General features: G+C 42.4%; 1 protein-coding gene across 1 annotated transcript in view; it reads right to left on the bottom strand.

Annotated features, from left to right (window-relative positions):
* The window catches only part of LOC119908521 (1-phosphatidylinositol 4,5-bisphosphate phosphodiesterase beta-1), a 167,013-nt gene that overhangs the window by 143,946 nt on the left and 1,234 nt on the right, over nucleotides 1–21,833 (bottom strand). Inside the window, exons 3-5 of the mRNA XM_038726266.1 lie at nucleotides 21,177–21,223; nucleotides 18,528–18,670; nucleotides 41–149 (exon numbers count right to left, since the gene is read on the bottom strand). The gene's annotated coding sequence lies outside the window, so the exon portion shown is untranslated. The remainder of the gene's footprint in view (nucleotides 1–40; nucleotides 150–18,527; nucleotides 18,671–21,176; nucleotides 21,224–21,833) is intronic.

Below are 21,833 nucleotides of genomic sequence, written 5' to 3'. Positions count from 1 at the left end.
CTACTGGCACTTTAATTAATAAAGACAAACAAACACACACCTGCACCTGTCCACATACTGCACATGCTCAGACAGATTCTTCCCCACTTCAGAGTCTGGCTTCCTTTCTTTGACATCTCTGAGTCATAAGGCTCTGATGTGTTTCGGCACTGAAGAAAAAAGAAAAAAAAATGCAGGTATATTTCACGAAACTAGCAGAAGCAGATAATAAAGAGTCGTGTTTTATTCACTAAGACAGTGGAGATGGTTGGCTGGCAAAAACAAAACATATCATATGTTGCAGTAAGACAGTTTGAAGCATGAACACCTGAGTCAATATATTTGATTTGAAACAACATAATATCTAGACCAAACTGAATTGACTAAAATGGCTCCAGAAAGACACAGATGAAAATTTATAGCGTAGCCACAATAGCAGATCAGATAATGAGAGGGAGAAGAGAAACAGAGACTGAGAGTTTGACTGACTGCCTTTTCTGCTGTGTTTGCATTAGAAAGGGTTTGGAGGGATCACAAGGCAGCTCAAAATGCTCTAAATAGAATGTTTTTATGTGAGCGCACATTGGGACCGTGGAATGTTGGTTTTCAATCTCAGACACATGCATACGCTTGCATGGAAAACCAACGTGGTTGTTTTTTCAATCATCTATTCAAGGGTTTCCTGGTGGGCTTTTTCTCTTCAAAAACAAATGTGCATTGAACAAAGATACGCTTGTTACTTATATAGGAAATGTAAATCAAAACATTTAGAAGGAGCCGTGAGACTTTATTCACTGGCAGTAAAAACACTGGAAATGTCACTTTTTTTCATGGGCCTCAGATCATATCTGTTTACCCATTCTTATCCCTCAAGGGTATATAGCACCCGTCTACTCTAGATGATGCAACTATCCAATTATTTTATATCCTCCCAACATGCACACAAACACACACAGACCTCCTCCCCCTCTACATTTCAGTTTCAATCTTCTGCACGTGCTATTTTATTCTACCTTGCATCTCCACCCCCCTTGGTCCCATCTGGTGTCCATTTCTGCTCTGTGGACCCCACCATACCACAACCCTGCACATGGGCTGCACATACCTCTGCCAGTAGCAGAAACATTTTAATGGACTTCAGGAGGAAGTCACTTCACTGGCACACTTAATGAACATTTGATAAAAATCAACATTAAAAGCCTAAACCCCGAAAAGATTTGGGGAATTTTCGTGTTAAAAAAAGTGTTAAGATTTAGTGGTTTGCCTTTATAGTTCAAGTCCATAAACCTTTCATGGGTGGAAATACTGCTCCCAGGGTGGGTGACACATGGGTAACTCCCTCCCTGCACCCCATCCCAGCTGAATTGGGTTTCAGTTGTACTATCTGGCCACTGTTTCTCCAACTTCTGGTGCTTCTCATTTTAGAGCCACGTTAGTATTAGACAGCTCCTCGGGGACCACTCCTAAACTTCTCACTTAAGAACAGGGGTCAGGGGTCAAAGTAATAAGGACCTATTATCTCCACAATTACTGACAGACTTCCAGACTCATCACGGACTAGAGACTTCAAGTGCGGTCAGCCACTGGTTGGGGCTGAGAATGTTTGCATTTCAGAAGCCGTTATTTTCCTTCAGCTTACGCACAACATGGTTTCTAAAACCATCCATTTTATGGCATGAAAGAATTGATGAGCTAAAAATGTAGTCTGTGTGTGACTGTGTATTCCATGATTTAGTTAAAAGCACAACTGTGAGATATGTGTTCCTGGCAAGATTCTCTTCACCTGCTACACAGACCTCTGCAAAGTCATTTTCCGACAACAGATTTTCCCCTCCCTTCTCGATGAACATCTGGTATATCTGTTAAAGGTGTCCTTCGCTGTCTTTGTTTACACACAAACACACAACAGAGCAGCCGCACAACTGATGAGCATAACACTGGAAGCTGGGACCTACTAGTGTGGCAGGACTCATTCGTTTTGTTTAGTGTGTAGCAAACCACACCAAAACTATCTGCAGCTCCAAACAACCCAAATCATACGTGTTATAAAATCAGATTTCCAGATTTCTGGCTGGCCCAGAATTGGAAAGTATGTGGTGGGCCGTGTATCTTTGATGAAACAGAGGGATCAGTCACTTTGGGAGATCTCAACTGGCTCTGTGCCAAGGAGGGACATGAAAATGTCTGCGAAGTGAAGACAGACAGTGGTCACTTTAGAGTCGTTTCTAACTTCGGATCTTTTCTTTACGTGATGCACGCACTAATTTTAGAGGTGGTGCACATGGTGTTTTTTTTCCTGTATTCTGAGAACAGCCAGTGAGATAACGTCCAGCATAGCTAAGACTGTGGCATCTGTGCTGCAGCTCTGAGCGCATCAAACACACTGGTGTCCATCGATTCAGGAGCAGAGCAAATATGGAAATTACTTTTCCAGAATGACTGCACGAATGATAGTACTTTCATATATATACAATCTTAGCCTTTCATTCTTCCACACACATAGTGTATATCTGCACGTACAAGCACATATAAATTAAAGCATATCTGTGAACACACGCCACAAACGCACTAGTTTTGACTTATCGAAGTTGTTTGTACATTCACATTACAAAAGGCATGTAGGAAATGACAGCAACATACCTAAAACATTGTTAACTTGCTCCTGAAATATGTTCTGCTACTACCATTACTGTAAGAGCTAATCAGCCATGCAGTCACAGTGGAGTTGGCCTGGAGTGACATGCTGAAATCATTACCTCTGGCTGGGACTCAATGGAAGAGACCATTATATAGCCTAATACTCACAGCCAACTAGTTCTGCAGTAAAGCTATAGTACAGAGTTAAAAGCCTGTCTCCTATTATGATACTCTCGAGAACAAGGCAATGAAACCTTAGAGGACGGACGAGACCATAAGCCAGACACATTTTATCGATGAGTGATGGGGGGCAGAAGCAGAAGAAACAACCTCATAACATCAGAGCTGTTTATCTCTTACCCAAGGACTTTCCTGCTCTCTCTGCTAGGGACAGCAAAAGGGCGGCGCGGTGATGCAGTGGTTAGCAATGTTGCCTCACAGCAAGAAGGTTTGTGGGTTCAAACCCCGGTTGCCTCGGCCTTTCTATGTGGAGTTTGCATGTTCTCCCCGTGTCTGTGTGGGTTCTGTTCGGACGCTCCGGCTTCCTCCCACCATTCAAAAACATGCAGGCTAGGCTAATTGGTGTCTCCGAAATTGTCCTTAGGTGTGAGTGTGAGTGGTTGTCTGTCTATGTGTGGCCCTGCGATGAACTGGCGACTTGTCCTGCCTTTCACCCAATGTAAGCTGGGATTGGCTCCAGCCCCACGCGACCCTGTACGCTGGATAAGCGGTTGACGATGCAGAGACAGAAAATATTTGAGTCTGGCCAATTTGGGTAAATTATTGAGAAGATTCATTCTCCTTCTCCTTTTAATGTTAACTGTTAATCTGGTTAACTTTGTTGGGCAAGTTACTCAGAAATTGTAACATATTACTAGTTACTTATTACTCCTTAAAAAAGTAATAATAGTACTTTACTTATTGCTGGGTGATAGAAGTAACTAGTTACGTTACTCATTGCTTATGTACTATATTCTAACTTTAGACAGGGAGAGGGAGAGAGAGAGGGAGCGAGCGAGAGGAGGTGATGCACGGATATGCTCCTCAATACAGCTCCTCAATCAAATACAATTTTAAATATGCCTAGTAAAAATAAATAGAAAATCATTGTGTGGCAGTCAGCGTCAGCGTTGCTAATTATCCAGTGGCATTTTCTCCCAGAAGCCAAGGGAAGCCAGGCTTCCCCTGTTTTAATCAGACTCTGTTTATCATTTCAATAAAAACACAGTGTTTATAGTTTCGATAAATCTTATAAACTGTTGTGGTCATCTCTTCCCCATTTCTCAGCGCCCCTCTAAATGCTACTCGTTGGACGTGTGGTGAAACACTATATTGCACCACCGTAGACTGGCCTTCAGTCTGACTATGCGAGGAGGCCAGGCAGGTTGGCATCCCTTTGTAAAAAAAAAAATTAAATGATTAACCAATCAGATGAGGCCACTGTCATGCCACAGCCTAAGTGTGATTAGTCAAGATGATGCCAAGAGAAGCCAGCCGCTGTCTGGCTTCACGCCAATCAAATCACAGCATGCGATCAACGTCATTCAGATGAAATAACGGGAGCTGTTAGCAACTTTAGCTGGTGCAGTTATGGAGGATGGAGATTTGGAGTTTTTAGTTATAATAAATAGTTTTACTAAACTACCACTACAGCAGCAATTTAAGATTAAATCTGACGGAAGACCAACGCCAAAACTGGAGCTGGGCCTAGAGAGAAAAAAGGGGTTTTGGACGTTTACTGAGGAAACTTAGATCCGTACAGTGTGGCTAGCTGGTAGTGCTAAACTTTGACTGACTCTGTTGTTGCGGAGGACGAAAAGCTAGTGGGAAATTCTATGACTTGGTTATTGACCACTTCACCACCATGACAGACAGGGAGAATGGCCTTCCTTTTCAAATAGGGTGAGTGAAATGACACCTCCTCTCTCTGAACGTAACTGAACTGCTGCTATTTGTGCGATTTTTAACGTGGTTATATTGTTTGTTTTGCTTTGCTTGCCTGGATTTAGCTGTGAATGAATAGTCCGCTGAAGTAACCTTATTGTTTTTACTGCGGTTGTGTACGCATAGATAATGAGCACCACAGACAGCACCTGCTACAGGGCACTGGGCCAGGCTGCCTGAATAATTGTCTATACTCTGTTGGTTGGCTACTCGGTTGTTAGTCTTCAGTGATGTTGTGTTAAGAACATTTGGCCAAGCATTAAGAAGTATCTAGGCCTATTTGATACATGCACCACTGCTACTATGCAAATGTCTTCAATCGTCTTCTGATTGAGCTTATGAATGCTTCTTTTATTCTTAACCTGCACCATAAGCAGCGGGCTATGCTATTTGGGGTGAGAGAGAGAGAGAGTGTACGTCTCGGTAAATGCAACTTTCAGCGTGTGTATTGATAACAGATAGAGCGAATCTTTAAAGTTTTATAAAATTTTTATAAAATTATACCCTGCACTGTAATAGCACAATGCATTAGATAATTGCCCTCCAAAAAGGACATCCCCTCTTACTTGGCTTCCCCAAAAATTTACCCCACCCCACGCCACTGTAATTATCCAAATTATCGGCTAATTATGGGAAACACTGCTTTTACCCCCAAACAAAGCAGTCTCTCCCGACTTTTTAACGGAAATCATATTCAAAACAGCAGCAAGGAGTGTTTTTTTTACAAAACATAAAGGCCTAACGTTTCTTTTCGCCATTGGCTGACAGACAAAAATAAAGTAAATCCCGACTTTTGAACAGCTGTTTTTCTGCGCATATAGCCTATTTATAAGAGCAGTATTCAGTAGGCCTATTTTTTCAAAATGTTAACGTCACTCTCTCCCAGTGAGTCTAAGCATCAGTGATAGTAGCGGCCAGAGTTTCTTTCTATAAGTTTCACGTTGCTGTGCCTCTTTAGCAGATGCTTCAGTAAATCAGATGTAGAACTGTTGGAGGCATTTTGCTGGTCGCACAGAGTTTACAATAGACGACGATGTTCTTTGCATTTTAGACTGTGACACAATAATGGCAGCAGCTACTTACAGCTGTGGAAAGAACCCCTCTCTCACTCGTTCTCCAGTCTTCCTTTGGTTTTGTGGCTATCAGAGGACATGAACACAAGGCCTGGTGCCGCTGACCTGCCGTACAGTCACGCATTCACGTCAAGGATGGTGCGTTCAATAACGAAGTAACGCAGGGTTACTTGGACTAGTAGGCTATAACTGTAATATTACTGTTTTAGAAAAGTAATCTGTTACACTATTAGTTACTGGAAAAAGTAATAATATTACAGTAACGCGTTACTACCCAACAGTGATTTTGGTGATTAAATAGGAATAGACTTCAGGATGTGTAGTGCCTACCTTGCACTTTCCACAAGGGATACAGGAAGGAGTTCCATATGGACCACATATGGGCTTCTAAGAGGCTTGAGGATGGATTTGCCTCTAGACACTGATCTAAGGTCAGTGTCGTGTTTACTCCTCTGATGGTTACAGTTAGGTTTGGGGGGAAGGGTGAACCCGACTGATCCTGGAACCTTGCCGAAGGGCGTCTCCTACACCCCCAGCTTGAAAGGGGTTGTGTGGTTACGGGAGCGGCCTCCATCTTTGTAGCAGGAAGTGAAGAGATCAATCAAAGGGAGCTACATGACATCCCTCAGCACGCCTGTTAAATAAATGTCAATCTCAGGCACAGTAAATCTCATGCATTACCATGCATAAAACTTCAAATCAGTGATGTTCTCATTTGGAGCTGGCCATGAAAAGAAAGCTCAAAACTCATGTCTGAAGACAGTAGTTACTTAAAGATGAGATCTCACAGTGAATAATTCAAAATACCTACATTATAAAACAAAACATACTCACACTCTCTCATATACACACATATCACTATGTCAATTTTTATATATCAATATATCCAGACATTTTGTCTTAAAATTGGTGACCACTGTCTACATTTTTTCCCTTTACTTAAATTTTTCCTTTTTACTTTACTGTTTAACATTTACATATTTTCTTGCGAGAATAAGTAAGTATAATGTTTATGCAGTCTCTATGTATATTGTTGTAATAGTAGATAAAGTTATAATTTAATGAGTTTATATGATCTTTCATTTGTCCATAGCCAGTAGATGGCAACAACCCATCTGCGAAGCAGTCAGGGTGATACCACAAAACCTCCTACCTCCGCATCTGCCAGTTCCCAATGAAGATAAGAAAGATTAAGAAAGTTTGACTTCTTTATGACCACAGTACACGTCTTCACGGTTTGGATGGTGGATGCGGCACCTTGAGGAGCTCCAGGCCTGGGACCCAGTCCACCAAGCATCAGTTAATCCCCAGCTATGAAAGGAGACCTGTTATGGAGTTCGGGGGCCTCACTTGGTGGTCTATGAGAACAAGCTGGTGCTGAACCTTTTGTACTTAGAGCAGATTACCAGGAGGCTGTTTCCAGATGCAGTACACCAGGGGAAAGAGGCTCTCTTTCTCTGGGTGGTATGGGACAAATCCATTCCCCACACTTTTCTCATTAGTGTAATAAGCTTTGTATAAACCACTGGACTGCCATTGTCAAGGGCACACACACCATCTCCTCCATCCATCCATCTGTTCATATAGTACATCTGTCAGACATCTCTGCGCTGGAGCAATGCAGGTTTGAAAATGTTCAGATGCTTACAAACACTTATTTTGATCTCTAGCCCTTGAGCATGTGTTGTGTTGTGTTTATATTGCTTTACATTTTCCTTTTATATAATATGCTGTGTAGGGATTGGATAAAGTATAAAAAATTATAATAGTACACTTATTACAATAGTAATAATATTCTCTATGCTCAATTACATTGATCAAATGCTGTGAGCGCAAATCTCAACTCTGTACACCAGATTAATTGATGACATGCAGGAAGTCATGCAATTGTTGTATAGAGAGCTGAAAGACATTATGAATTGTTTTTGTAGACCTTCTTGGACAGTGTTACAATAATTTTCCATATATACCTGTCAGTTATTTTGAAAGAAGGTTACAGAGGTAGTTGAGAGAAGCCAGTTTATATAAAGAGCAGGTCCACAACCTGAGGGCCCCAGCCAGCTCAGCTACGAGGTGTAACTCACACTCCTTCACCCCGCTCTCCCACAGCCTGTCAGTGGCATGGCAAAGTCTGCCTCACCAAGCTTCCTGTGACTCACTTCCTGTCCCGGCCCTGCACCTGCACTCCCCTGGGTGATGTCATGGCAGGTTTTCCTCTTGGAGTCGCACTACCAAACCAGTCTGGCATAATGCGCATATGCATGTGTGTGTGTGTTTGTGTGTGTTTATGTGTGAACAACCATCAGCCTGGCTCGAACATCAGCCGGCGGATCTTAGGTGAATGTGGCACTTCATAGCTTTAGTGATGACCTCTTCCGTAAGGCAAAGGCTTTGCAGAGTAGAAAGGCACGTCAAACAGACAGGGGAGAAAGAGGACAGTGGTAGATGGAACATGGATTCTGTCCCAAAGCTGGATTATTGTGATATTTTTCTCCTTTGCCTCCTCTTCTCTAAGATACAAATATGTCCTTCTGTTGCCTCTTTGTGTCTGTGCATTCAATTACTCATAAGAATCCTTCTGTGAATCCTTACTGAGCTTCACGTAATGAAAACTTGACCTTTATGAGAAAGGAGCAGTTCTGTTTTCCAGTGAGGAGAAACAACCTCTAGATGTCCTCAATATCTGTAGAAATAATTACAGTAGGCCTTTCTACCATCAGTGACCGCAGTGAAAATGATAGATTGAGGGGAACACACTACTTGGACAGGCCCATGAGTAAATGGAAATATTGTATGAGAATGAGTGCCTACTTTTTTCCCTTATCCTGGGCCATAAGAGGTGATTTTTTTTTTTCTTTTCTCCCTCAGTTCCAACGTGCATGTACGTGAACGGGCAGGAAATGCCTTACAGCTCCCGTCAGCAGAGGAGAAACCCGTTTGAGGTCAAGGGTCGCAAGAGGAAGGCAGCAGGCATATATCAATATTCATTTCCTTTTCTGGTACATTCACAGACCTCTTGCTAGCTTCACTCCTTTATAGAGTGTGTTATGGATCATTACTTCTTGCTCGCTGCCTGTTGACAACATTAGCTGCTCTAATGGTCGTCTGTGGGAAACTCAGCACTGTGTCCTCCCTTTTGGTGTGTGTACGTCAAATTCATCTGGTTCTGGTGCTGATAGATGGTGTGGATCAGAAAGAGGCCTGTGCAAGAGAAAAGGAAGACCCATTCTAGTGTTCTTTGACATCCACATAATTTCCTCATGGCTGAACTCACATAAAGTATGCAAAGCAGTCTTGGTGAAAACGCAGATGTGATGCATTATTATTAAGTATCCACAGTTGTGACTGCGGAAATTGATAAAGTATACTTAGAAACTTCCTTTCCTCATTAGAATGGGCAGCATTTAAGGGCCATAGTTTACCAACATTCGGGGATTGACATTGGACTGAGTCTCTGTACTGTCACTGTGCAAACTGCGGGCGTTCTGTTGACTGGGACATAAAATAGTGCTGTTGGGTTTTGGGTTTCCAGAGCAGGATCAGGGCTGCAGTATATTGAGTCCATGTGGGGAGTGCGTTTTTAATCTGAGCCTTACCCACAGTCCTTCCTGTTTCTAATTTGGCGCTGCAGCGGTTTTGTCCCGAGGCCAAGAGCCTCTCTTCCACAGAGTGTCTATTTCCTCTGAAGTGAATAGTAGCAGGTGTGCTGGCCCGAGATCCCTTGGAGAAGTCTGCTTATGAATGGCCCACATCTCACTCTTTCTCGCCTATCTTTGTTTTCTTTTTTCTTCCTTTCATTTGTATTTTTCATTGTGTCTCACATTCTTCCTCTCTTTTTCACATTCTTTCTTTCTTTGCTGTTTTGTCTTCACCACCCTGTTGTCACTCCTTTGTCTCCCTCATCTCTTATGATTTTCTTTCATTTCCCCCTTTGCTCTCCTTGCTTCCTCCAACATCAAGGTGTAGTACTTTGATAAGTCATAAAGCAGCAGCGTGTGCTGATGAAAACAATAAAAGGCAACAGCAAGAACAAGGGCAGTACAATCACATATCCACCCTGCCAGACATCGGAAGTAATAAATCACATAAAACAGTGAAACTGTCAAAACATCAGGTATTAGATTTAGAATTTGGTTTATTGCAATTGCTTTTGTTGTGGCAGACATAATACCACAAATCCTTTAGCAGCTTCAACCATTACTATCCTGAATAAATGTAACTTGTACAGTAAAGAAATGCGCACACACAGGGCAAATCCCCTAAATTAACCCAATACATACATATATGCTGGAAGAGGAGCCCATGTGTGTGTGAGCAAGAGACTCAATCTTCCACAAGTTGTAATCAGACCAGCCTGATCAGCAAGGACTCATCCAATCTGTGAGCAGAGGAGACATGCTGTCATGCTGCTTCCAGGAGGCACTGCGATTGGAATTAACCTCTAGTGACCTTCACTTCTCCATCCCCTTTCCCCAAAACACACTCCCTAATGAGTTGGGCTTGAAGGGGTGTAGCCTCTGCTGTAAGGCAAAAAAATCCCGTCAAGGCAAAGTCATATTCTCACTTATCTCTGAGGAAAACAACGCAAAAGAAACCACATTGGTTGCCAATGATTTGTGACTTAACGCAGGGGTGAAATACAGCTGCAGAGCCATTAAGGAAATGAGAGTCTAACCAAAGGGTTGTTTAACTGGAACACATGAACTCTTAATGATGTTTGTGTTTATTCAATTTTGCTTCCACATCATTTGCCAAAGTAGAATTTGGTGTAACGTCACAAGCAGAGGTTGCAGATTCTGTTCCCAGAGGTTGTGAATTTTATAAGACTTCCTAGCACTGTAGACCTATTTTATGTAATGACAGTAATAATCAAATTCAAGAGGATATGCACTACATGAGGTGTTGCTTATCTGTAAATTATCTAAATTATAGACATTTTTTTAACCTTTTTCATCCATAATCAATCTGTAACATTTCAATGTACTCATTTGTACATCCTTTGACCCTGTAGTAACAAAGGACGTTCTCCAGCCTCTGTTCAGGCATCATTCCTCCTTCTGCTCTTCTGATTCTCAGCCAAAGTCAACCACGAGCATTTACGTTTCCAGCCGTGGCGTTTCCGGCATCTGGACACGCTTGTGTTTACACAGGATGTTCAAACTTGATGCAGATTAAACAAATCCAATTTGGAGGCTGAGTTCAATCACCTCCTTTATTTCAACATTAAGTGGATGAAGATGGGGGCCAAATCACCACTATCATATCCAAGAGGATTGGGTGGGGGGAACAATGTGTAGACCAATAAGTCCAGAAAGTATTTTGAAAGTATTTATATGCTGATAGATGTCATCTGCTAGTTCCCACAGGCTTGCATGTGGTTAAATTTGCTCAGTGTGGTGAAGGGATTTTTTTTCAAAAATCTCCAGCTCTCCCTGGCAGTGTTGTTGTCCTTCGAAGGGCCCATGGGTAGTTTGGCATTAGTTCTGTTCCCACACTTATGGTGTAAACGGAGGCCTGGCTGTGTGCTCACATGCCCAGACCAGGCACACGTAGCACAATTCAATGTTATGAACATTTAATTTTGCCAGGACCTTTTTTCATCTTGCATCAGATAAACACTGATTACTTAAACTCAGGAAACACAGTATAGGTCAGACGCCAATTGTGCCAAGTTCACTTTCTCATATGAAAGAGTAGACAGCTTCCAAATTTGGCTGACGGTGGTCTACAGGCTTGCTGGCCTAGTCCTCTGTTTAAGCCAAGCATCAATTCTGTGGGTTCAGGATTGGGATGGGAAATGCTACAGAAGACTGGATGGTCTCTGACCTTTTCACAAGTACAAAGGGACCTTCTTTGTGTCCAGAAGAGTCATTTGTTCAACAGGATTTTTAATTGCTGCTCACTCCAAATAAAGCCTTGAATTTGGCTGGTGTTTTTGTCCTCACCTGGGTCCTCTTTCACATTTGGGAGGGGTTTTGACCTTCTGCACCTGTTTGGCTAGCGTCCGCCTGCCCATCTGCTCCTAGCTAATGCAGCCATCCCACTTCTACGGAGCAACTCCATTCAGGATAGCTAGCTGTGCGCCTAATTGTATCACATTCTACAGGCTTTGTCCTGGCATTCCCTCACCAGCTAAAGGTTGCCGAAATCTCATCCGCCACATCAGAGGGGCCCTATTAACCCCTGACCCCTGGTTGGTGTGTGTGGACAAGGTCGCTCCTCACACCCAACTCCGGGCCCATTAACACGTCGCTCCACAGCAGAAAAACTATTTTGACGGGCTGTAATTGGCGCTAAGTGATGGTGGACAAAGGCCCCCTCTGTGCTGCCTGCTGGACTGAGCGGTACTGACCACTCTCTGAGCTTCACGCTTGACATTTCCTTTCTGAGTCCGATGTGAGAAGAGAGGTACTGGGGAAGCCCCTTCCTGCACCACCACATCCTCCATTTCTCCATCCCTTCTGCCCCTTCTGCTATTTGCCATGGCGCTCCTTTGAAAACGTGAGATAATGAGGTTCTGGTAGGGAGAGTTGGCTAGAGCAGAAATGCATGGTCCAGATCTGTGAAGGCTGATTAATCCAATGGCGGGCCATTCCTTTCAGAGACAGCCTAATTAGTTTATGTTAGCTGGAGAAGGTCAGGGGGCGTGTTTGACTGAGGCCTTTTTTTAAAATGCCACAATGGTGTGATGATCTGTGGATGCAGGTGCAGCAATCAGCTCCTTTAATGTTGCTGAGCTGCTTTGGGTATTGGTTGTACGGTTGAGTTGCATAGTGGCAAAGACAATGAGGTCTTTTACTTGTGAGTATATGACATTTTCAAACCAGTCTCCAGCCATCTAGCTGGCTTTCCAAGTTCATTAGTCATGAACTCAAATGTTATAATGCTCTACAAATAACCAGGGAAAAACCCTCAGTATTGTATGTGGGATAGTGGTTAAAAAACTGAAAAGATGGAAAGCCAGGACTTCCGAACAACTAAAGACTGAAGAATAATTTTACTGGTAGTCTTGGCCCGCATTATTGTATTGCTAACCCACAGTCCACCCAGTGAATTACAAACCACTTTGAATGAGTCACTATGTTAGTATATGTAACTCCCTCCTCCTTCAACCTTATCACCATTTACCTTGACTGAATTCATATTTATGGCAGATGCAAATCCCTTTAATGATTGACTGTGGTCCAAAATTCCCCCCGTGCATGTGTACAGCTTGTGTCTTAGCAACACTCCAAGGGAACCCAGCCAGGCTTCTCTCACACAAATATACTTAAGACAGGTCTAACTCCTTCACCCATAGTCCATGCCATGCTCTCATCCCCGTATTTAACAGCCTGACGTCAGACAGGAGCAGAGGAGGCAGCAGAGGAGACTTTAATACTAAATCTCTCCCCCTGTCATTACCGGCCTGTGTGACCGCCTATCAGAGGCCCTTGAGTGATGTGGGAAACCCTGGGCCCTGTCCTCCCAACCCCTGTAGGCCAGGCCGCCTGTTCTGTCCAAACCAAACTGAAAACTACAGGACAGGCACAGCTAGGGTTGACATCAATGAGGCGCCAGGCTCTTTATGCCCACTCTGCGGTCAGGAGGAGAGAAGACTGGATATTAATCTCTCTCTCTCTCTGTCTCTCTCTCTCTCTCTCTCTCGTCTTTACTCGCATGCTTTCTTCCTCTTTCCGCTTCCCACCGTGCAAGCCGTATTTCTGGGATCTCCATTCCATTAAGGCTAAATCAAACGAAGGCAGAGACTGTTCATTTTGATAGCTGTTGCAACTGCAGTTGCAGCTGGAGGAAGTATCCTCTCAAATACTGACAATGTAGATGGGAGGGAGAAAGAAATTAATGATCTGGCCTAAGCCCAGTTCCGAGTGATTGATAGTACTAGCAGCTTAAGCTGAGGTATGGGTTATTTTTTTATGTTAATCTCTCCATTAATAATTTCTTGGACTGTTTTGCTTTAACCTAAATAAGTCAACCACACCTTCCTTGACACTCACAACCACTGAAACCGAACACACAGATTCCTTAACATTTAATGGTACCACAAACCATCAACAGCATTAAACTGACTGACTGATAAAGTACTGACTGCTTATTTACATACAATGTCTAGTGTTTTACTGAGTATATGTGTGTGTGTGTACATATATATCAACATATATATTTGGTACTTCATTACTGTCTTGATTTTTCAAACACCTGCAGGGAGGAAAAAAATAACCCAAACATGCCAACTCAGTCAGTCAGTCCACCGGCCCATGTGATGTGGGTCTTTATGAGAGGACACCTGCAGCACCCAGCGTCCCCAGTTGGCTTTGTGAAAGCTTCTGAACTGGGTGGGGGACAGAGGGGAGAGGTACAGGGCCAGACCCAGGTTTGGCCCCGAAGGCCTTAACTATCACTCCAGTCCATGGGTTGCCTTTGGCCTTGCTAACTGTTCCATGAAATGGGCCCCAGGAACAGTGCAAACCTCCCAGAAACAGGCCGCTCACTGTTAGCCAACAGTGCTCCCTTTGTGTGAAAATTGTCAAAGCTGGCCCTTTTCTGCCCCGGTCCTGCCTTTCTTTTGAGCCTCAGCTGTGAGCAAACAAAGCTGGCTTAAAGGTTTGCATGACGGTTAGCTAGCTAGCTAGCTAGCTGCGTTCGTGTTTGTGTCAATGAGAGCAATGAGAGTTTCCTGTGTTATGCAGGTGGGGCTTGAATGGCTAATGAGAGAAGACCCTGTCAATGCCCCACTAATGAGGGTTCAAAAAAACCAACAACCCTATTTTTTTGTGGTTGTGGAGTTGAGCTCTACGATTCATAATGTGATCCAAATTAAACACTCAGTGCCATAGTGGTCCTTGGGAGTATTCTTAGTTGAAATGTTCAGTGCCAGCAGGTAAGCCTTCCAAATATAAAATGATGGTATCTAGATGGACAGCATTATCAAGTGTTGACAGGCTCAAATAGTTGTCTACAGACAATAGCTTCATTGGTAAATATAACAGTAACAGTAATGGTAATAAAAAAGTGGTGCTAACATATTCCTACAAGAAGATAGATAGAATTTATCATTTAGAGATTTGATAGAATTGATAGTGATCATATTTTAGTTATTTTATTTCTGTATTTTATCACTATTTTATTACTGTAACATTTTAAAATAATCCTATAGTAACTCATGATATTCACCTGTAACTCAATATTGTATTTTTTGCTTTATATTATATTGTAACAACTAAACAGTGAGTTTACTGTATTCCTTTTAAATCAGTATAATACTATAGAGTCACTTTGTATAGTTGTGTATCCTTCTGGCTTTTATTGCAGTTTAATTTGCCAACTCAGTCTGTGCATCCTCTACAGAGGTTCTTCAAATAAAGAGGAAGAGATTTGTTTGCCAGTTAGTTGTCACAGGTGGTGACACTTTAATCAAACAAACACTACACTATTAGACACTATCAGTAAAAATCGGAGTTACCACACCCAACATTGCGGTAATGTACTGCAACAAAGAGTGAATCCGTTACCTGCTAAATGAATAGCATTGTGATCAGTGTTCAAATTCCAAAGCCGCCATCATACTGCTGGCATCTCTTTATTGTTCAACAATAAATTTGAGTCATGCAAAGAAATGAATACTTTAACAGAGGCATAAATCATCCTCTATTTATTTCATTGCTGAAGCAGACATAATTGCTGTTCTCAAATGATATTTATTGTGTTGTCAGAGCATAAAATGTTCAGAAAAAACAGACAAAACATTTATTCAATGCTATTTGTTATAGGGTTTTATCTGTGGTTGAAATGGACCATAAAGTCACCACAGCTTTCGGTTCACACGAATAAACTCCCGAGAAGATTTTTAAGGCTGTGTGTAACACCAAGAAGCTATACAGCACTTCAAAAATGAGCTATAGCTACAACTTGAATGGCAAGGATAAATGCTTCAACATATTTATTAAGGGAGATAAACTTTACTAAAGCAGACCTTTCCTTTTTTCCCCTTTTGGACAGAAAGGAAAATCAGTAGCACTTGGTTTAACCGCGTTTCACTTTGCATAATTGTTCCCAAGGTTGCTGTTTTTTTATTTCTAGGCTTTCTGTGCCAATATAATTCAATTTATGTGGCCAAGCCAAATATTTGCAGCATGGCTTTCGCTTCTAAACTGAGCTGTAGTTTGAGCAGAAGAGGTCTGCCTTGCTAGTAGCAGTGCACAGACAAGGCAATAAACATATTCACTGCTCATCAACAACAACTCTGCTTCTAATCACACTGTCATTCTCATTACTTGCTCTGTTGTGTAAGAAATTCTTCAGTGAGTGATGAGATAAACACTCAAGCGTAGCAGGTATTGAAGTTTTTTTACACTTCAATCCACACCTTGCATTGAATTGGGCTATGTGCTGGATGGTTTGATGGTACACCAAATGTTTACTACTTCTTAGGAACAGATGACACAAACTGGAGGGAGTCAGAGTCATTTACAGTTAGTTAAATTCCCTGCTGAGAGGCCCGGCTAAAGGCTTCTTCCACAGACCTTGCTGGGAAATATTTGCAATGGTTTCCATCCAGATCTGGGTCACTCAGTTCCACATTCACTGCACAGGTGAGCTGGAGCAGGTTTGTTTGGCATTGGTCATTGGCTGTCCTTTCCTTTCCACAGGGTTGGGAAAGCAGCACCACATACAGCTTGCGACAACAAGAGATGCTTTTGTCCATAGCTTACCACAGCGAAATGACACCGCTAAGCTGCCTGCTCCCAATGTTGTCCAGGTCTCCCAGGACAGTCCCCGGGGGCTACGAGACCTGCTGCAGGCCAGTTCAATAGAGGCAGAAGGAGAGTGAGAGCCCTCGGGAGAATAGGTAACTCTGTCAGCCAGCCGTGCTGCTGCAACGTGCTGATGAAAACAACCTCTTTCACACGGAGTGTGTTTTGGCATCCAAGGCTGTAATCATGCATGATTAGCCTAAGAACTCAATTCCGAGCGGGGTCTATTCCTTATTCCTGTCACACTGTCAGAAATTATGTTTACCTTCCACTTTTCCCAACTGTCGCAAGACATAAAGGGAGACTTGAGGTTTGTGATATTGATTAAAATATTAAACCACACCCTACAAATAATATAAAAATGACACCTACCCTAATTCCCATATTTCTTTTTTAACTGCATATTTCAATAAATATCATCACAAAAGCAAATTTGTGCTTTTATCCTTAAGTTTTTGTATTTTCCTTTAAACGGTTGTTTTTCTTTAAATATTGTTTAGAATAACCATATCAAAAAAACACGCCGGGACCTTATTATACAATTTATGGAATTAAACTGTCCAAACGATTCTGTAGCTTGCAATGTGGTTTTACAGACCAACTATCCTCTTCGAAAATTTTACCACTTGACATTAAAAATAATGTCTTTATGTTCTCTCAACTACATCAAAGTGACCTGAAAATATTATTCTGAGTGTGTACAAAGAGCCCTGACTGGCATGTACTTGGTTAATGACTGAAGCAGCACGACACGTTTCGAGGACTGATGTCACCCGTGGCCAGATCATCACCCCACAACAGGTGCAGCCTTCTCTTTTCCTCTCCTCATACTCATCTTGCTACAGCTTGTTTTCCTTCTACATGTGGAAAACATCTGCATAGGTGGTCCCTCTCTTTCCTTCTGCCCCCCCCCCCCCCCACCTCCAGCCCTCTCATTTACTCCCACCCCTCTACTCTGTCCCTCTATCTCCTTATGTCTTTGTCTTTTTATGCCGAAATAGGGAAGTCATAGTAAATATGGAGAGGTGTCAGTGCCAGAAGAAACGGGCCGTGTATTTCTGGATCCAAGATGCGAGGTTGACCGAAGCATATTTTTATCGTGAAAAGCCAACATGGAATGGGACGGCCATACGCAGCTGCCGGTCTAATTTGCTCTAAGCATGTACAAATAGGACGGCCCACACAGACCATAAAAGTGGAGTGGAGGTTTTGCTCAATGCGGCACTTTTGTCTTACCAGAGGCACAGGGACGCGTTCCAAAGAACAAACAGATCACAAAAGAGAAAACACACACAGGCACACTCACTTTATAGTTTGAAATACAGTAGAATAACTCAGACGAGGATGGACTACTGCTGCTTCAGTGTAAACAGTGTTTCAAGCACTGTTTAACATCAATTCCATTTCTTATTCAATATTTAACATTTTTTTTGAGGAAGTGTGCCTCCTGAAATATAACAATGTAATACTAATGCACTTTGTATAACATTTCTAACTTTCTATGCGTTTTTATTTACAAAGTCAAGGTCAGTGACTGTCAGAACATATACATATCAAACCCTTATGTATATATTTTTTTCCCACCTTCAGAGCTGCACCAATGTCTCTCCTGTTCGTTCTCCATACATTTTATTGCGCTATGGAAAGTTTTATTTGCTCTTGAGCAATTTGCTCTGGAAACCCCCTGTAGATCCTATGAGTACTGTACACATTACATGCCTGCGCATAGATGCACGCATGCACACACACACACACACGCTTACATATGTCTGTACGGGGTTCCCCTTTAGACGCCGGATAAATAACTAACTTCAAACAGTAAACTAGGTGCTAATGAACTGAATCTTGACAGGGTTTGCTTTCCACAAGCAGAGACCCACCCCACAATGGATCCATTCACAGGATCTCAGCCATGGAAAGTAATCCCGCTAGAGTTTATGTGACCTTTTCTAACTCTCAGTAAGTCTTTCTCCCCTCAGGCCTTTATGGTCCAGCCAAAAATAACACTGACCTGCATCAGCTGATACAGGCAGAGGCTACCCACATTTGCATGTTTCAAAATGGCATCCATTCACAACCAGTTGGCAAATTGATGTGGGGAGGAAAGGAACACAACGCCCCGCTTCCTCTTACGCTGTACCTGAGAGATCAGTCACGCCAACTTCAAGGCCAGTGTCAAGGGTTGTTTCTTCATGTCACTCTGTAGCCCAGGACGTGGCTGGATGGCATCTAAACGCTTCCGTGCACATGTGGCCAGATCCAGGAGACCTCTGCATACAGGACCTGCAAGAAAAGGTGTTATTTCATCTTTAACAGAATGTGGGCAGTGTTCCCACTGTGTCTCTGTATGCTCTGACAAACCTAATAAAAGTCACAGCATTGCATATGGCTTTATTCAACATATTTGATATTCACACAGGAACAAAAATGTCAGCTGCTTCAGAATTCCGTGCACACCTGCCGAAACTGACAAAGACGGATAGAGAAAATCAGATCTGAGCAACAGCATTTCTTCATGAAATCTGCCAACAGAAAGGACATTGAACTCATCAGGCTTAATATCAGAAAAAGGCAATCTATCTGTGTGTCAATTTTGGACTAGCAGAGTATCTGCCTGAGGTGAAGGATTGCCATCTATCCATATGGCTGTGTTCACCTATATCTTTTATGTTTCTGGGCAGCAAAGGGATGAAATACCGCCGGTGACAGGTAAAGCAATGCTCTGTAATGGAAGTTGTTTCACAGTAGCTTTTCAGAAAGAAGTGCAATATTTAAACATGTGATATCCTGTTCCAAACCACGGTTCAGAACAGTCTCTCCTCTAGATGTGAGGGTCACACTGTGCTGACAACCTGTATTTATGGCTATCTGACCTGACACCATGAAAGGTTTTATTTCTATCAGATGTTTCCATACAAGGAGAGGTGAACAGAAAGGAAGAGGAAAACAAAGTTTTGGCTGTGTCGTATGGAAAGTTCAAATGTAATTGAAAATGCATGAACCTTCTGCATGTTTTAACTAATCTTTCATTTTTTTAAAAACTTGTATTTAGAATTTTTATAGTATTGGCCCTGGCTTGGTAACATTATTATAAGCTTTAATGGAAACATCTACAAGCAAGGATGTAAGACGCCATTTTCTGAAGCACCAATGCTCCACCCATATAAATAAACAATTAATTTTGGAAATAAAAGAGCCTTTATACTGAGCATTCACTGCTGTGCAACGACTACACGGTCTATCTGAGGAGAGGTTGGTAATATTTAGTGAAACACAGGTACTTTTATCCACACATAGAGTCTGTATTTAGTCAGTCACTCTGCTCTAAGTCAAAGATCCTCTCTTGACCATCACACCTGGGTTGCTTGACTCTCATCACAACAGAATTTCCCATTATACTGACATTTGTAAAACAAATAACCGGCCAGGTGCAGGTTGTCCTTTCTTGAGTTTTGTTTTTCTATTTGAATGGCAACTGGTATGGAGTGTCATGGTAGCTATGGAGGTCAGTGGCATAAGAATAAAACAACCCTCATTAAAAAAGAAAGTAAGAAGTAGAACAAAGACGTTTTGACAGCTTCAAAGAGTGAAAATGAATCAGAGCCGCAACACTTTGCAGGCCATAAAGCAGTGTAGCGTTTGTACCCCAGAGCCCTGTGCTGTCAAGAGCCTCTCTTCCAGTGCTGTTTTTCAGGCCTCCTGTCCCTCTCAGTCCTGCTCCCACAGGATAAGACCCGAGGTTTTGTTGGGTTGTAGAGGTGGGAGCGTCCAAGGGGATATAGGGGCTGAGGTGAAGGGGATGTGGAACCTCGAGGTGAGCAGTGGTTGGTAACCTTATGAAAATATCACCTTTGAACATTGTTTACCTCCAAACCTGTATTAAGTCATGAATGAGACCTCCATCGATACGTCAAAAAAGGTGGTGAGGTAAGTTAGTTTCATGTTGCATTCATGACTCCCTCTCGCCTATCCCACCTCCCCACTACATCCCAAGAAGAACAACTCCCCCACCCCACCTCACCCCTAAATCATGGGGCTCGGCAGCATGAATGGGGCATTGTGATGCGTCTCCGTCACGGCAGTGAATGTTTTCACTTCCATTTGATCCGTCGGCGAGGCTGCTAATTGGGTAAGCGTGTTCCCAGGTCACCAGGAGGTTTCTCTTTCCATAAATACAGAAAGCCAGTGAAGGCTTCTACAGATGTTGTTTCCCACCCGCTTCCAAGTAGGTTCAGACCCGCTTCAGGCAGTAGATGTAATTTATTGTGTCTAAAACCACAGTCCAAACTTTTTCCTTTTCTCTCCTCATCACTTTAAAGACAATATTTTATCATTCTCCCAGGCACTTTAGTAAAGCTAAGTTGATATTTGTCCCTTCCTTTAGCTTGGACTGTGTGAACTATGTTGCCATTAAAACCACAGGTGTCATGATGACATGGACATGGTGTTACTTTGTCTGTTCTCCATCCAGGCCTGACAGGTCCAAATGATGTTATTTTCCATGTGTCTGTCCACCAATGACACCGTTTATGTGGCTCAGGGTTTATTTGTTTGTTTTTGTCATGGAATTTACATTTCCTCTGTTACACAAGGACTCAAGACGACCTCATGTGCCAGCAATAAACTCTCAGCTGGAACACAGTGCTTAGACAGACTTACAGGCATGTTTACTACACTTAATCTGTAGGGTGTGGTCAAAATGATCAAGTGGCCAAAGAAACTGTCCTTCAACTGAAGCATCATAGACTGTATAAAGGTTGGCATGCAACCACCATGCTGGTGTCCTTACCAATTCTAGGGCTGTTCATCTGCAGCTGACTCTGACATCTGTCCTCCCTGGATGGAACAAATAAAGAGACAAGTTCCTCACTTAATCAAAAAATGATGACATCATCCTATCAAAAAATGGACATACCACTCCAGACTCCAATAGTTTGTGGTAGTTCTAGCACGGTTTCATAATCACAATCACTTTCATTTGTTTTACCATGTTCATTTAAAGGGCATTTTCAAACTGATGACATGAGTGGCAATTGTCAGCTCCTGCTTTCTTCCAGTGAAAAAATTATTGTGTGATGAAGGGGATTATAGAGATGTTTTTAATTTTAATACAGAATTGAATTTGTCCATTTCAGCACCATTATGATTCTGTGCATGCCATAAAACACATGGCTCACAACAGTAGCCTGTTTCTACACCAAAAACACCTTTATCTCAAAAGTGATTCACAAATTTAGGCTCTTTCTCTCCTCCAAGTCTGATATGGTCTAATGGCGCCACTGTGTGGCAGCAACAGAACTTTATTATAGTGGCGCCCATTAACAGTCCTTTCCTTTACAAGTCAGTAGGTTGAAGAGAAAAATATTTCATATTGTTTAATAATGTCTGCAAATAAATGCAGTCATGCAGAAAGAGCTCTTAAATACAAAAGAACCAAACCATATAG

Source organism: Micropterus salmoides, unplaced genomic scaffold, assembly GCF_014851395.1.
Source record: "Micropterus salmoides isolate LMB-PRFRI ecotype aquatic unplaced genomic scaffold, ASM1485139v1 Ms_hic_scaffold_18, whole genome shotgun sequence".
Taxonomy (NCBI): Eukaryota; Metazoa; Chordata; class Actinopteri; order Centrarchiformes; family Centrarchidae; genus Micropterus; species Micropterus salmoides.
The sequence above is the reverse complement of the archived record's forward strand: the minus strand, read 5'-3'. Positions and strand labels throughout refer to the sequence as shown.